General features: G+C 39.9%; 1 protein-coding gene and 1 long non-coding RNA gene across 3 annotated transcripts in view; one reads left to right on the forward strand and one right to left on the reverse strand.

The window, feature by feature from the left end:
- The window catches only part of THSD4 (thrombospondin type 1 domain containing 4), a 684,213-nt gene that overhangs the window by 356,680 nt on the left and 310,375 nt on the right, over positions 1 to 17,158 (forward strand). The window lies entirely within an intron of this gene.
- The window catches only part of LOC142749630 (uncharacterized), a 28,286-nt gene continuing 24,251 nt past the window's right edge, over positions 13,124 to 17,158 (reverse strand). The window contains exon 4 of the long non-coding RNA XR_012882435.1: positions 13,124 to 13,259. This is a non-coding gene — a long non-coding RNA (uncharacterized LOC142749630). The remainder of the gene's footprint in view (positions 13,260 to 17,158) is intronic.

The following is a 17,158-nucleotide window of genomic DNA, read 5'->3' on the forward strand; positions in this document are numbered from 1 at the left end:
TGGATTGGCAGCGGCATCTTCAAGAACCATCTTTCGAAGAGGTCTCTGTGCTATCCCTTCCTCAATGGCAACCCAATGTTTATGCGGTGGATGTCTTAACCAATCTATAATTCTGCTTAAATGCACTGCCAATAATTGTCTATTAGAGGGAAGCCTATCCCCCCTTTATATGTGGGCAACTGTAAAATCTTATATGATATTCTGGGTTTGGAGCTGCCCCATATATAATCTGAGCAGATCTTGCGATATTGGGGAAAGAACCTAACCGGTAAAGATATAGGTAAAGTTTGAAATAAGTAGATTAGTTTGGTAGATATCAATGAGTTTATCATTTTTTTCTTACCAAACCAAGAGAAAAAGGCAGGAGACCATGATTTCAATGTCGCTGGTATGGATGTGAGTAGTGCTTTGTAATTAAGAGCATATAACTGCTTTGAATCAGAGGTGATATTAATCCCTAAGAACTTAATAGACCCTTTAGGCCAAGAAAAGGGGAACTTCCGCTTTAGGGACGTTAAGTGGGTCAAAGGCATAGTAATATTGAGTGCTTGGGATTTTGAGACATTAATTCTAAAGTTAGACACAAATCCAAACCCATCCAACACTTTCTGAATTGCGGGAAAGGCAATAGTAGGATTGGAGACCATAAGCAAAAGCTCATCTGCAATAAGCAGCTAATTTGTATTTCCCACAAGTCAGACCGTGTATAGAGGTATTTTGGAGTGTTTCCATAACTAGAATGAATAACAAGGGCGATAGAGGGCAGCCTTGTCGTGTACCGTTGTTGATCTCCACTGCCTTTGAGATGGTGTCATTAACTTGAATTAATGCGCAAGGTGAGGCATACATTCCAAAAATCCCAGTAATAAGTTTGGAAGGGAATCCAAACTTCTCAAGTGTGCGTCTCATAAAAGGCCAAGCTACTCTATCAAATGCCTTTTCGGCATTGGTGCTAAGTAATATAAGAGATTTGGAGAACTGTGTAGCGTAAGTTATAGAGTCAAGCACTTTATATGTATTATCTCTCCCTTCCCTACCTGGCACAAAACCTGTCTGGTCCGGGTGTATAAGATGAGACAGGGCAGGTCGGACAAAATCTTGTCATAAATCTTAAGATCAGTATTAAGTAGGGATATGGGGCGATAATTGGAGCAGTCAGCAGGATTTTTACCCGATTTGTGGATCAGTGTGATGTTTGCAGCTAATGTTTGCGGCAAGAAAGGGGATCCCTCTAAGGCCGAATTAAACGACCTCAAGAGGAGAGGCGCAAGGATTTCACCAAAATAAGAATAGTATTTAAGGGGAAGACCCTCCGGTCCTGGCGCCTTACCGCCATAGCTCGACCTTATTGCACTGTCAATCTCTTCCAATGTAACAGGATGATCCATTTGTGTTGAAAGATCCTCGGACACGGTTGGAAGGACAATATCCTCCAGGAAAGCCTCAGATGCAACTTCCCTCTGTTCCGAAAGATCTTCAGAATGCTGGGAATTAATATTGTATAGCTTTACATAATACTCACGGAAAGTTTCCGCAATATGTTCCATATCCGAGACTCCCACACCTCCATCAGTTTGGATTGTCATAATTCTGGTCTTGGACTAACGTTGTCTTAACTTAGCTAACATAAATTTTGTAGGTTTATCCCAATGGGCAAAGAATATTTGTGTGTACGAAAGATAAAGTTTGGCCGAATAAGAATTTAGCACATTTTTTAGTTCGTTCCTAAGTTGGGTAAGTTGGGCTAAATGAGAGTCACTCAGTGATTTCTTGTGTAACGCCTCCAAACGTCTGATTTGATTAGATGTCGAGATATTTTATTGAATTGGATTTCCTGAGAAATTTGAGAACTTAACCAAAAGTAAGCATTGGTGATGGTAATAGGGGACACATCTGTAAATGGTTTAAGTCGTGGTTTAATACACCCAACATACATCTAACCCTATTTATAGTTAAAAAAATTTTATTTCATTATAAATGTTCGCTACACCACTTACAAAATGACTGTCCCAGTGATATCTGTCTCAAGTATAATTGGTAATTCTTGTTAGTTGGAACTTTTACAATACAGTAGATCATGGTACAGTATTTTAAGTGCAGCTGATGTTCTATATGTGATCAATTTGGACAGGAAGGAACTGCATTGCAATTACAGTTTGTATCAAATGAATGGACTACTAGTAAACTTATTTCAAGTGGTCCTTGATTAGGGACATTATGGATTTATGCACAGTCTGTATTCTGCTTTCGTATGGCACCATGTTAGAGAAGCATGCATTGAATGCCAGATTTTTTTTCTCTCAAATTCCGTATAATTTAGAATTATACAGGGTGGGCCATTTATATGGATACACCTAAATAAAATGGGAATGGTTGGTGATATTAACTTCCTGTTTGTGGCACATTAGTATATGGGAGGGGGGAAACTTTTCAAGCTGGGTGTTGACCATGGCGGCCATGGCGCTGGTACAATACACTGCAATACTAACGTATTGCAGTATATTGTCATTTTTACAGGCTTCTTTTAAGCCCTGCCACATGCAGGGCTTAGCAGAGGCAGAGTAAAGGCAGCTCTGGGGGCCTTCATTAGGTCCCTGGGCTGCCATGACAACCGTCGTCACCCCCGATCATGTTGCGGGGGGTGGGGCGATGAGCTGTTGGAGGGGGCCGCCCCCTCTTTTTAACCCCTCAGATGCTGTGGACGTGATTGACCGCAGCATTTGAGGGGCTAAACAGCCAGGAACCCCCGCGGCATAAAGAGCGCGCTCCAAAGATTACCCCCGCACCCGGACTTAATAGTACGTCTGGGTGCGTGAATGCATTAACTGTTCTCTCTGGAATTCTTGGTCCGTGTGCAGCAAACTCACCGTTAGGGTATGTTCACACACAGTGACCAAAAACGTCTGAAAATACGGAGCTGTTTTCAGGCGAAAACAGCTCTTGATTTTCAGGCGTTTTTTAAGCCACTCGGCCGTCCCAAAAATGTCCTAAGATGTGACCTGCACTTCTTTTTCGTGGCCGTTTTTTTTTACGCGGCTGTTTTATTTATTTATTTATTTATTTACACTCCAAATATATATAAGAAGATATCTATACTCCCAGCAGGTCATCATTTAAGTTTGCTGTTGCCCAGTCACTGCGGTGGCCAGTGTATTAGTGCCATGTACGCGCTGGGAGACTTTAAAAAGCACGTAATAGTGCCAACCGGCTACATTATCAATTTAACTTAATCCCTGATGACGTACTCTATGAACTGGGGGTACTGAAACACGTTGGATTAGATCATTTGTGGCAAGGATTTCGGAGAAAGCCTATACTATAAGGGGAGTGTATTATCAGTGGGTGGACACATGTCCTTGCATTTACTGATACCTCTCATACTTCTGACCGCTTGCTTGTGCCTGTACTTAGGATACATTGGGCTTAAGAGCCAGTTTTTAGAATTTTACCATTAATAAAGTATCAATATTTTAATCGTTCTTTCAGGCTGTAATAAACTCCTATATAAACTATGTAAGATATGTGCATATAACCTGTCCAAATGTATATAATTCAAATGTGTACATTGCTGTGCTGGAATATGTAATGGCACAGAAGTCCTGTCCTTATCTGTTTTAATATTTTGTGACTATTTTCCAACTGCGTGGTGTTTAAAAGGCAGCAAAGAAATATTGAAAGATAAATCTATGATAACAGTTTTAATATCACAATATTAGCACATGAAAGGAAAGAATATTGAAAATTAAAGTGTTTTCAACTAAGGAAGTGCAGAGTGGCCTAAGGGCGTGCTTCACTGATCACATTGAAATTGACAAGCGAATATTACATTTAATATGGCTCCACGCAGCAGCAGGGTGCAATTACCTAAAACAACAAAATGGAGGTAATCATTTGGTTTATTATGTCTATTGAAATATCCTGGTGTCTCTGTGACCTATTTTAGTTAACAATTTACAAACCTGTTTATTTCCACTTTGTATTTCTTAGTTAGACCCCTTTTCATGCTTTATCAATGAAAATTACAATGTGAAAAATGACACATTTACAGTATATCACAGAATGTTGACAATCTAGCAGTTGTATCCTCATGTTTTGTGTGCCTACATATTTATATATACTTATATTTAAAAGCTTTTATGGTAACATTACAGATAAACTGAGTTGTCCTGTCTTGGGGTGAATGTGGTACCTTGACAAAAAGTATAACGGTTTTGGTTCCTTGATACCATGTTAAAGACATTTATATCCAATAGCACCTTTCACCAGACATACTCTTTTTCTTAAGGGCATCTATAAAATACCCTCAACACCCACTATTCTGCCCCTTGATAGTCCAATTGTGTGTATGGAAGACTGTACCTTCTGTATGTTAAATTCTGCCCTGAGGCTTCTTGATCAATCATTACTGCTAGGATGGCTCAAGAGTTGATGTCTGTCTGTACAGATTATTTTAAAAGTAAATGGGAAATGATACATGAACCCTTCCACCACTTTGAATTGGCTGAGAGGGTTTAGGGACAGTAATAACACAATCTTTTTTTTTTAGCACTGATCAAAAAAAATAAATGGGGATCCATTAAGAGGAGGCAAATGCACTACTAAGTTTCTCTTTATATAATCCTATATTGAACCAGATGTAGCATCATACACAATGTGATAAAAAAGTATAAATATTTATTAATGCAATAATTAGAAATACATGAGTAAAAAATTATCATAGACAAATGATCAGGAAACAAAGACGGGTCACACAGTTGTACACCAGACCCAAACCAGTCAAACAGGTTACAATGACCCGACAAAGATATATATATGGATATATATATATATATATATATATATATATATATATATATATATATATATATATATATATATTATGGTAAGGGGAGGGCACCAGCCAGTCCACACTATATTTCCTCACTCATGGGTAAGCAACTATGCATACATGTGTCAGCTCTTCATCTATAGGACTGCACCCCATACAGTTTTTGGTAGTTGTACTTTGTGCCATCCGCTTCCTGTATTGAACTTCTGTGGACTTTGTTACCGTATCTTTTTTTGTACGTGAAATTGTAATTATTGAACTAATAAAAATGTATACTCTTTTTATCACATTGTGTATGATGCTACATCTGCATCAATATAGTTTTATATAAATTTCCTCAATAATAACTCATGCTGGCTATCCTATCAAACATTTGTGTCTGATGAGACCAGTGGGAGTTGCTGCTGCTGTTGGTTGTTTGGTTTGGTTCTCTTTATATAATGCCCAAAAATGAAAGGGTTTGTCTTATGATAGATACCCATTATTCCCCTGTAATGTCATCTTTGTATGTAGATGCAGATTGCTTGAGCTTCTTCCAGGGCAATGAGCAACACACTTCTATGTGACAGTATAAAGCCTTTATGACTTCACGGGCGGACATTTGCAGGTGAAATGTATTTTATCTATGTAGCCAAAAACAAAAAAGGTTTAACTATAGTCACTGTATCCAGAGCCACGACCTGCTTCTTATCCCACTTGTCTCCCGACCATAATAGCCGATTATAGCATGGCCCTGTGGACGCACTGAACTATTCATAAACCACCCTATTGTCTACATTTTGTCATATTTTTGATAGCATTTGTCCTTATTTAGCCCCCAGATATTTTTTGTCTTGAAGGCATGTATCCTGTTTCTCATTTACGTTTACTGTAAACTTGTCAGTTGTGTAAATTGAAAGCTCTTGCTGTGATGCATAGGAGCCATGCTGCCAGATGTATTTATGTGAACACAGTCTGAGAATTTATTGAACTGCCAATATCCTAAAATACTGCTCTGTCCCACTTCCTGTTCAGACAGTAATAATCACCAGCAGAGACCAGAGGGATTCACTCATAGCAGTAGACAAAATGTCGAAATTATTTTCCCATGGTGGATTGTTTGTTTTGTGGCAGGTTCAGAATAAAGATGATATAGGGGATAAGAATAGTTCCCATAATGAAGAGTCACAAACGGTCTCATTCGAACGTGTACTGTACTCCATAATTATGGATGGATGCAATTTCTGTTACAAAAGGCTGTTTTGGTTCCTGGGCTGAACTAAGTAGCAAAATGTATTTAATATTCAAAGGGAGAAGGAAGTTAAGGGGCTGGCACTACCCAATTCAGACATAGCGATACACATGCATAGAGATTACTAGTGGCGTGTATCTCTATGCGAGTTGATTTTGTAATTGCCCACGGGGTGCTCATCGACCAGTACAGCACGTTAAACTTTGAAGTGAAGAAAGTAGAAACATTCGAGGCACTCACCAATTACGGCAATGAAAACTTTATTTCAAACTCTTGGTCTGCTTGATGTGGAGCAAGACTACGGCCGTTTCGCGTTGACACATGCTTTTTCAAGGAAAAGATCTGTTAAGCATTAATTTTATCTGTTTGCCAAAATGTGAATAAAGGAAGAATCCTTATTTAGATACATATTTAACTATTGGTTGAACACTTACCCACTAGATAATAAGAGGCTTACTACATGGTGGTGGTGCTGGTGTGGTATTAAGAGTGTGGTCTCATAATATGGCTAGGGCTTATGCACAACTCTTGCACATCTTAGAAATTTGGGAGTACCAAAAATACACATATAGTAGTGGGCACCACTATATGACAATAAAAAGACGTAGGGAGTGCAAACTAATAATTGCAACTAAAACAGAAAAAGGACAAGTATGGAAAAAAGCTAATGCAAATCACCAATTAAGCAAGCAATAATAAATGAACAAAGAAGATTGTGCACCAGACTAAAAACACTCAGAGTGCCGTCATGACTAATTATTTTAGATATATACCTTGAATAGCAACTGCTGTTACAAGTCCTATAAAAACTAGTTCATGAAGGAAGATACAGGTCTACGTATGAATACTGGTCCCAGTTGCATACACAGACGAGAGGGGGTCCCATAGCAGTGGTCAAATAGGGAACCCTATCATGTTGCCAGGATGTTGCCTTGTGTTTTTCCCTCTTATCACCATAATAGCAAAGGGGATGCGTCCAACCAGGACTAGGCTTCTTCTCTCCAAGAGCCCAATAGCAGCTTCTTAGTCTGCCTCTATTGTACATTTGTTCTTCACTAGTCCTATTCTGACCCTAAATAGATTAACAGCACAAGGTGGTGTATTGGGAAGTACAGCTAAACCATGGAGGAGTTAGTGGAAAAAGTAAAGATAAAAGGGTAACTGAACTTTTGAAATACTTTTGACATGTCACAATGACATGTCAGAAGTTTTGATCGGTGGGGGGTTTGAGCCCTGAGACCCCCACGATCACTAAAACGAAGGAGCAGAAGCGCATGGGTGACAATTGTGCCACTTATTTTCTGATCCTCTTCTCCCGGAAAGCCGAGCGAGCTGTGTACGGACTCCTAGACTTTCTATTGATCCCATACACTGCTACGAAGAAAGCCGATCAGAAGCAAAGGTGCACAGCGCTCCCCCGAGTGCTTGTGCCGCTTAGTTTCAGTACGAGCACTGAGACCACCACAGGTTATAACTTCTGACTTTTCAATATGACATGTCAAAACATTTTTAAGAGTTCAGTTCAACGTTAAAGCATTGAAGGATAATGGTTTACTTTCTGCTCTGAAACCATTTTCTCTGTTTTGCAAAAGAGTGGGTCCTCCTACTGAAACCATATAGGTTGTTTAAAAGCTTGAGAGCGGAAGCAGAACTTATTGAATAAATATCAACTATGTTTTGACTCACTGATCAGTCATAGCTGGACAAGGAAAAGCAAATTCTTATATGCTTACTAGAAATGAATTCTACAAGAAAAAAAGACTGTTTTGTCTGGGTGTTCTCCATATTGGCTGGAGATAGATGTTTCTGGCAGCAATTTAAAATAGTCCACTTGGGGACAGGAGCAAGGCAAAAATGTGTGATCTGTTTAGAGTCAAAAGCACATTGTCCTGCTCGTCTGAGTTATTTTATTTGTGATTCATAATTGAATCATCTGCTCTGCTTTCAAAATGAATTTATTTACTGTTACTCATAAAGATATAAATGGAAATATAGTTGTTGTTAGATACTTTTCCTTGGATTGCGTTAATGCATTGACTTGTTTGGTCTGAACGCTGCAGTAAACATCATAAATTCTTGTGTCAATGCTTTCATTTGAAAACACACACACACACACACTTCATTATGGTAGATCTAATCTTGGGGATCCTATGTTGTGTGCATTTCTTAAGTTAGCATCATTTGACATAACTTTGGTCAAAGTAGAACAGTCTTAGAAGAGTGATAGTGGAAATAAAGTATTTTCTTTAGTATATTGGAACCCCCCACAAAGCTGCCAGTCAATGGTACAGGTAAAACTACAAGTAATGCTTAGAGTGTATGTAGATATGTGTTGCAGATTGAGCAGATGTTGTGCACTATGAGAATATCACACTTCTGACTTACTGCTGTTTACCCTTTTTGCCCTGTACACTGTATTGAATAGGAAGGGTAGGCAACATACTGACTGAGCCATTGCCACATTGTTTACATACGGCCCTAACTAGTGAAGGGTAACCTGACCTATCATAATAGGTGCAAAATCTTTATTATATGTACATTAGAAAGTTAAAGTGGACCCGCACCCAGGGCCGGCCTTAGGTTGTATGGCGCCCTGTGCGGGACACTCAATTGCCGCCCCCTACACAAACCAAAAATGAACCATATATATATAGACACGATGTAACATATATACTGTACATACATAAAGACAGATATTTAGACATACAGGCAAATATATATACACACATCTGGAATATATACATACAGGTAAATACAGTGAAGGAAATAAGTATTTGATCCCTTGCTGATTTTGTAAGTTTGCCCACTGTCAAAGACATGAACAGTCTAGAATTTTTAGGCTAGGTTAATTTTACCAGTGAGAGATAGATTATATAAAAAAAAAAAAAAGAAAATCACATTGTCAAAATTATATATATTTATTTGCATTGTGCACAGAGAAATAAGTATTTGATCCCTTTGGCACACAAGACTTAATACTTGGTGGCAAAACCCTTGTTGGCAAGCACAGCAGTCAGACGTTTTTTGTAGTTGATGATGAGGTTTGCACACATGTTAGATGGAATTTTGGCCCACTCCTCTTTGCAGATCATCTGTAAATCATTAAGATTTCGAGGCTGTCGCTTGGCAACTCGGATCTTCAGCTCCCTCCATAAGTTTTCGATGGAATTAAGGTCTGGAGACTGGCTAGGCCACTCCATGACCTTAATGTGCTTCTTTTTGAGCCACTCCTTTGTTGCCATGCCTGTATGTTTCAGGTCATTGTCGTGCTGGAAGACCCAGCCACGAGCCATTTTTAATGTCCTGGTGGAGGGAAGGAGGTTGTCACTCAGGATTTGACGGTACATGGCTCCATCCATTCTCCCATTGATGCGGTGAAGTAGTCCTGTGCCCTTAGCAGAGAAACACCCCCAAAACATAATGTTTCCACCTCCATGCTTGACAGTGGGGACAGTGTTCTTTGGGTCATAGGCAGCATTTCTCTTCCTCCAAACACGGCGAGTTGAGTTAATGCCAAAGAGCTCAATTTTAGTCTCATCTGACTACAGCACCTTCTCCCAATCACTCTCAGAATCATCCAGATGTTCATTTGCAAACTTCAGACGGGCCTGTACATGTGCCTTCTTGAGCAGGGGGACCTTGCGGGCACTGCAGGATTTTAATCCATTACGGCATAATGTGTTACCAATGGTTTTCTTAGTGACTGTGGTCCCAGCTGCCTTGAGATCATTAACAAGTTCCCCCCGTGTAGTTTTCGGCTGAGCTCTCACCTTCCTCAGGATCAAGGATACCCCACGAGGTGAGATTCTGCATGGAGCCCCAGATCGATGTCGATTGACAGTCATTTTGTATGTCTTCCATTTTCTTACTATTGCACCAACAGTTGTCTCCTTCTCACCCAGCGTCTTACTTATGGTTTTGTAGCCCATTCCAGCCTTGTGCAGGTCTATGATCTTGTAAAACCCTGACATCCTTAGAAAGCTCTTTGGTCTTGCCCATGTTGTAGAGGTTAGAGTCAGACTGATTAATTGAGTCTGTGGACAGGAGTCTTTTATACAGGTGACCATTTAAGACAGCTGTCTTTAATGCAGGCACCAAGTTGATTTGGAGCGTGAAACTGGTTTGGAGGAGGCTGAACTCTTAATGGTTGGTAGGGGATCAAATACTTATTTCTCTGTGCACAATGCAAATAAATATAATTTTGACTATGTGATTTTCTGTTTTTTTTTTATATAATCTATCTCTCACTGGTAAAATTAACCTAGCCTAAAAATTATAGACCGTACATGACTTTGACAGTGGGCAAACTTACAAAAACAGCAAGGGATCAAATACTTATTTCCTTCACTGTATATAGACGTACACACACACACACACACACACACACACGCACACGCACACGCACACGCACACACAAAGACAGGGACATATACAAATACATAAAAGGCACATTCACAAACAGACCCATACATACCTAGTACAGATAATGTTGTGGATTTCATGTGCAGCCCTATGTAACACCACAGATAACACACAGTAATAACGGAGTACAGATAATGTAGTGTTACCTGCAGTCCTATGTAACACGCAGATAACACAGTGATAACTCTCTGAATGCAGATAATGTAGTAGTGTTACCTGCATTCCTATGTAACACCACAAATAACACAGGGATAACTCTCTGAATACAGATAATGTAGTAGCAGATAACTATACCCACAGACACATATAAACACACACACAGAGGCATATATATATATATATATATATAAGGGGCAGCAGGGTATATAAGGGGCAGCAGGGTATATAAGGGGCAGCAGGGTATATAGGGGCAGCAGGGTATATAGGGGGCAGCAGGGTATATAGGAGGCAGCAGGTTATACAGGGAGCAGCAGGATATATAGGGGAATCAGGGTATATAGGGGCAGCAGGTTATATAGGGGCAACATGGTATATTAGGGGCAGCAGGACATATAGGGGGCAGCAGGGTATATAGGAGGCAGCAGAGTATATAATGTCAGCAGGATATATAGGGCCAGCAGGGTATATAGGGGCAGCAGGATTTATAGGGGGCAGCAAAGTATATAGGGGCAGCAGGGTATATAGGAGGCAGCACCGATATCTTTGTTTTATCTGTTCTATTTTAATATTGAACACACACTTTAACAAAGAGACACACACACACACACACACACACACACACACTGTAACATAAAAACATGCAGAGACACACACACACACTGTAACATATACACATACAAACACAGACTCATACTGTATACACACGCACGCACACAAACACACAAACACACATGCACACGCACGCACACACACACACACACACACACACACACACACACACACACACACACACACACACCTAAACACACAGAGATACACAGACACTCACCATCTTTCCATTCTGACAGGATCACAGGCTTCATGCAGGACGGGCTATGGGCATGGGCTTTTTCTTCTCTTGTTCCTCTGCTCTTAGTCTGTGTGTGTAACTAAAAGCAGAGCACAGAGTAGAGGCAGAGCCCAGTGGCGCCCCTACATGCTTGGAGGGGGCAACGCCCTGTGCGCTCGCAAAGCTCGCACACCCCTAAGGCCGGCCCTGCCCACACCCATCTCGAGAACAGGTGTTCCCAAACCCTGTCTCCACCTTTTGAGGCAGCTGCTGGTTGCCTCTTCCAGGTAGAGACTCAGTGGAGCGGTAGCCAGGATTACGGAAACAACCGAGCTAGCTGTGCTATGCTGTTTCCGGAACTCCCATAAGAGGGAATGGGAGTCACGGAAACGGCGTAGCACAGGGGGCTATGCTGTTTCTGGACATTACGGAAACAGCATAGCTCGCTGTGCTGCGCTATTCCTGTAACCCCCATTCACTTATATGGGAGTTACGTAATCAGCATAGCACAGTGACCTCAGCTGTTTCTGTAATCCCGGCTACCTCTCCACTGAGTCTCAACAGACAGGGTCGGGGGATCGCATACTCGAGATAGGTGCGGGTCCCAGAGCTGGGACTCACATCTATCAGACATTTATTGTGGATATCCTAAACGCGAACCCATAAAGAAATAGTATGCTAAATTATATGCAAAAGTAGAAAATCTTTATTGAATATAATACACAATGACATTATACGGAATAAAAAAGGATGAACCATATACGGAGATATAAACAGTGAGGTCAGATGTAAAAGACCATAGGCAAACAGAGTCAACCAACCATAAGTGGCCGAGAACCGAGAGGCGTTTATTCATCCATCTCCTTAGGCTGCCGGGTCTGCTCCCCATAATGTCTCAGGGTATGGGTTTGCCTTCATTTTTCTATTATTGATTTTTCCTGACGTCTACTCTAGTTCATTACTCTGGCCTCTTATGCCTGCTTTTTATGTCAAGATTTTTCATATCTGCTTTTGTGTACTATATATGCAGTTAGGCAGCAGTTCATTATATGTGGGTATGGTTAGTTCATGCGCACGTTTCATCTATTTCTCCCTGTGGGTTATGTGAGCGGTTCTCGGCCACTTATGGTTGGTTGACTCTGTTTGCCTATGGTCTTTTACATCTGACCTCACTGTTTATATGTCCGTATATGGTTCATCCTTTTTTATTCCGTATTATGTTATTGTGTATTATATTCAATAAAGATTTTCTACTTTTGCATATAATTTAGCATATTATTTCTTTAGGGGCTATGTTCCCTTGTGGTTCGCGTTTAGGTTGTCTACTTGTATAAAAGGGACCCCTGTTTACGCCATTGTTTTGGTTAGAGGTTCTTGTAGGTTGTTAATTTATTGTGGATATGTCATAAATGTCTAAGATGGGAATGCCCATTTAATTTATTTGTATGAACATAACCACTTATGGCCAGTAGTATAACGTTTTTTAATTCCAGACAGCCCATTTTATCTCAGTTGTAGAATAATTTAACCCGGATTCCAAAAGTTCATTGTATGAGACGTAAAGAGTTAATAGAGAAAAAGGTTTTACATTTTTGATGGTGTCACTCCTGCCCCATTGTCCTAAGTACCCTGAAATAACTAACCTTTGCCGGACATCCTTTGGCTGCTCTTAGCGCTTATTAACAGTTGACATATGGAAAATGTTCTTCACAACAACAGCTTCATTCTGATATTGACAGTTGATTTACTAGTACACAGAGCTTTTCACACGGTAAATGCTGTCCTCTTGCCTGAAAGGTACCATGTGGACATTGCATTACAGCTGTTTACTGACCCAACACTAATTCAAGGCTGTGGAAGAAGATCTTCAAGTTTACATGTTGATAGTTGATGTGTATAAGAGATGTCTGTACAAAGCCTAATCTGTTTATGTCTAAAATGTAGTTTACACATACACTGTGGACTGATGATTGTTGTTTTTATAAGGCTCCAAAAATAAGATGGAAAACCAATGTACATGTAGGTGGGAAAAAAAAAAAAGAACAGTTGAGAAATCTCCAAGATCTGGTCAATTTTCTAAATAGTCTAACGGTATATTTACATGTGACAGATTTGTTGCAGATACACTATATGGACAAAAGTATTGGGACACCTACACATTACACCTCCTTAAGTTTTTATGACCTCCCATTCTAAATCCATAGGCATTAATATGGAGTGTCGCCCACTTCCTTTACAGCTAAAACAACTTCCATTCTTCTGCAAAGGCTTTCTAGATGATTTTGGAGTGTGTCTGTGGGAATTTTTGCACATTCATTCAGAAGAGCATTTGTGAGGTCAGATACGGATGTTGGACGAGAGGTTCTGGCTCACAATCTCCGTTCTAGTTATTTTCCAAAGGTGTTCGATGGGGTTGAGGTCAAGGCTCTGTGTGTGCCAGTCAAGTTTTTTCACACCAAACTTACCCAACCATGCCTTTATGGAACTTACTTTGTGCACTGGGGCATAGTCCTGCTGGAACAAAAAAAGCCCTTCCCCAATCTGTTCCCACGAAGTTGGAATCATACAATTGTCCAAAATGTCTTGGTATGCTGAATCATTAAAGGGTAACTATATGTTGATCAAACTTCTGACACTTTATAGTGACAAGCTGAATCGAAGCTGCTCAGCGCTCACACGAACGCTTCTGCAGCTTCGTTTTAGTGATTGGTGGGGGTCTCAGTGCTCGGACCCCCATCAATCAAAACTTCTGACATGTCACTATGACATGTAAGAAGTTTGTTGAACGTTTAGTTACCCTTTAAGATTTACTTTCACTAGAACTGGGGGCCAATGCCAACGAAGTGGTTCCTAAACGCTTCCACTTTGCAATAATACTACGCACAGTTGATTGTGGAATATCTAGGAGGGAAGAAATTCCACAAACTGACTTGTTGCAACGGTGGCATCTTATTACAGTACCACGCTCAAATTCAGCAAGCTCTTTAGAATGACCCATTCTTACACAAATGTTTGTAAAGGCAGACTACATGTCTAGGTGCTGGATTTTATACACTTGTGGCAATGGGACTGAATAAAACCGCTAAATTCAATGTGATAAGAGTAGGCCTATTATTTCTAATGATGGACCTCTTCTAAATAAATTTTTAGATCAATCGTTGGACCATTCAAAGTTAATAGCCCGGAACAGGCTGGTTTTAATTAGAGCGAAGCTGGCTCCTGTCAACCCGCAGTTAATTTGTAGGCCTAGGCCCAGGAGAGAGGCGAGTCTGTATAGGTCACCTTGTTGTAGCAGGCTCACACAATTTGATCAAAATGTGTGCTGCAAACCTCATATTTATAAATATAGTTACTATATAAAAATAGAAATAACCCATATATTCAATGTTTGCATATATCTTAGTGCTCAAAGAGTGCTCCTATACCTTTGTGTTTGTTTATTTGTTTGCTTTGCATTGCAGTGACAACAGATGTGCACCTGCATATTTATTTCACTTTGCTAGGAGGTGCTGACCGACTTTGTTTTTGGCATTGTACATTTGGGGGTAGTGACTGCCTCCATCTTGGTTGAGCACTCCTCCCACCTGTCCAAGGCATATTTATAAATATAGTTTAATGTAGCAGTAATGTAATATAATATAACCAATATATATTCAGTTTTTACATATATATTAGCGCTCGAAAAGTGCTGCTTAGCGCACCAGGATGCACCGGTACATCCTGGTGCGGGGGGTGATGTTTGGAGCGCGGTACATATGCTGCGGGGGTTGGCTGTGTTTTACAGCCAACACTCAGGACTAACTTACAGCAGCAGCGATCGCGCTATTCCTGGATGTTTAACCCCTCAAATCCTGCCGTCAATCGCGACCGCAGCATCTAAGGCGTTGAAAAGAGGGGGGCAGCCCCCTCCACAACGAGATCCAGTGGTGACGATGGCTGTTATGGCACCCTAGGGGGCTAATGAAGGCCCCCAGGGCTGCCTTCACTCTGCCTCTGTTAAGCCCTGCCTGTTGCAGGGCTTAACAGATGCCCGTAAAAATGACGATATACTGCAATGCATTAGTATTGCAGTATATTGTACCAGCGATCTAACAATCGGTGGTTCAAGTCCCCTAGGGGGACTAATAAAATGTGTAAAAAGAAGTGATATAAAGTTTTTAGTAGTGCAAAATAAATTTTAAAAAATTCAAACTTAAAAGAAAAACCCTTTTCCCATTTTTCCTCTAAAGTAATGTAAAAGATAAAACAAGTAAACAAAATTGGTATCGCTGCGTCCGTAAAAGTCTGAACTATTACAATATAGTGTTATTTAATGCACGCGGTGAAGGCTGGAAAAAATAAAAATTGTAAACAGCCAAAATCACAATTTTTTGGTCACCTTAGCTCCCAAAAAAAATGTCATAAAAAGTGATCAAAAAGTCATATGTACCAACAAATGATGCCAATAAAAACTACAGTTCGTCCCGCAAAAAATAAGCCCTCACACTGCTCAATACAACGAAAAATAAAAAAGTTACAGCTCTCAGGATGTGGTAAAACAAAACTATTATTTTTTTAACAAAAGTTTTTGTTTTTTTTAAAGTAGTAAAATACAAAAAAATCGATATAAATTTGATATCACCGTAATCGTATTGAGCCACAGAATAAAGTTAAGTTGGGTTAACTGGGTTAACTACATTGTAACTACCTAAAGCGACTGATAGAAGTTGTTCTCTGTATTGTCATTTGTTCAACTACTGTGACCCTAGTTCCCCTCCTATACCATTGGAGATATACAGTTTTTCTGATTTGTAGTCTAATATTTAATCATGTTATTTGTATTGTCCAATAAAATTTGTATTTTTCTATGCCTTTGGCAATTTATATTTTTCAATAGTTTTTGACTCCTTCTTTCTCTTGTGTTCTACTTAATATTGATTGGAGTTTCTATTGTTACTGGGGAGCTCAATAATCCGCACTTGCTGGTGACCTAGCCCACATATTTTATAGTCCCATGAGACATATGTTGACATTACGGGTCGTTATGATTGCGGCAATACCAAATTTATATACGTTTTTTATGTTTTCCTACTTTTACAGAGTAAAATTATTTGTTTTTGTGTCGTCATATTTTAAGAGCCAAAACTTTTTTATTTTTCAACCGATGCAGCTGTATGAGGGCTTTTTTTTTTTTTCGCGGGATGACTTGTCGTTTTTATTGGTCCCATTTTGGAGTAAATGCGACTTTTTGATCACTTTTTATCAAAATTTTTTGAAGGTAGGTTGAACAGCAAACAGTAATTCTGGCATTGTTTTTTATTTTATTTTTTATGGCGTTCACCGTGCGGGTTAAATAATGTAATCGTTTTATAGTTGGGTTTGTTACGGACGTGGTGATATCAAATATAGGTAACTTTTTTTCATAATAAAATATTTTGTAAGGGGAAAATGTGGTTTTAATTTTTTTTACTTGGGACTTTACTGTGCGATCTTTTGATCGCTTTTATAATACACTGCAATACTTCTGTATTGCATTGTATTATTGCCTGTCAGCCTCTGGCATGGCCTAACAGGCAATCACTAAAGGGGACTTTGTTAGGGCCCTGGCTGCCATAGAAACCATTGACACCCCACGATGCTCGTGGGATGCTAATGGATTGAGAGAGGGAGTTCCCTCCCTCTAAAACCACTCAGATGCGGCGCTTGCTAT

Source organism: Rhinoderma darwinii, chromosome 3, assembly GCF_050947455.1.
Source record: "Rhinoderma darwinii isolate aRhiDar2 chromosome 3, aRhiDar2.hap1, whole genome shotgun sequence".
Lineage (NCBI taxonomy): Eukaryota > Metazoa > Chordata > Amphibia > Anura > Rhinodermatidae > Rhinoderma > Rhinoderma darwinii.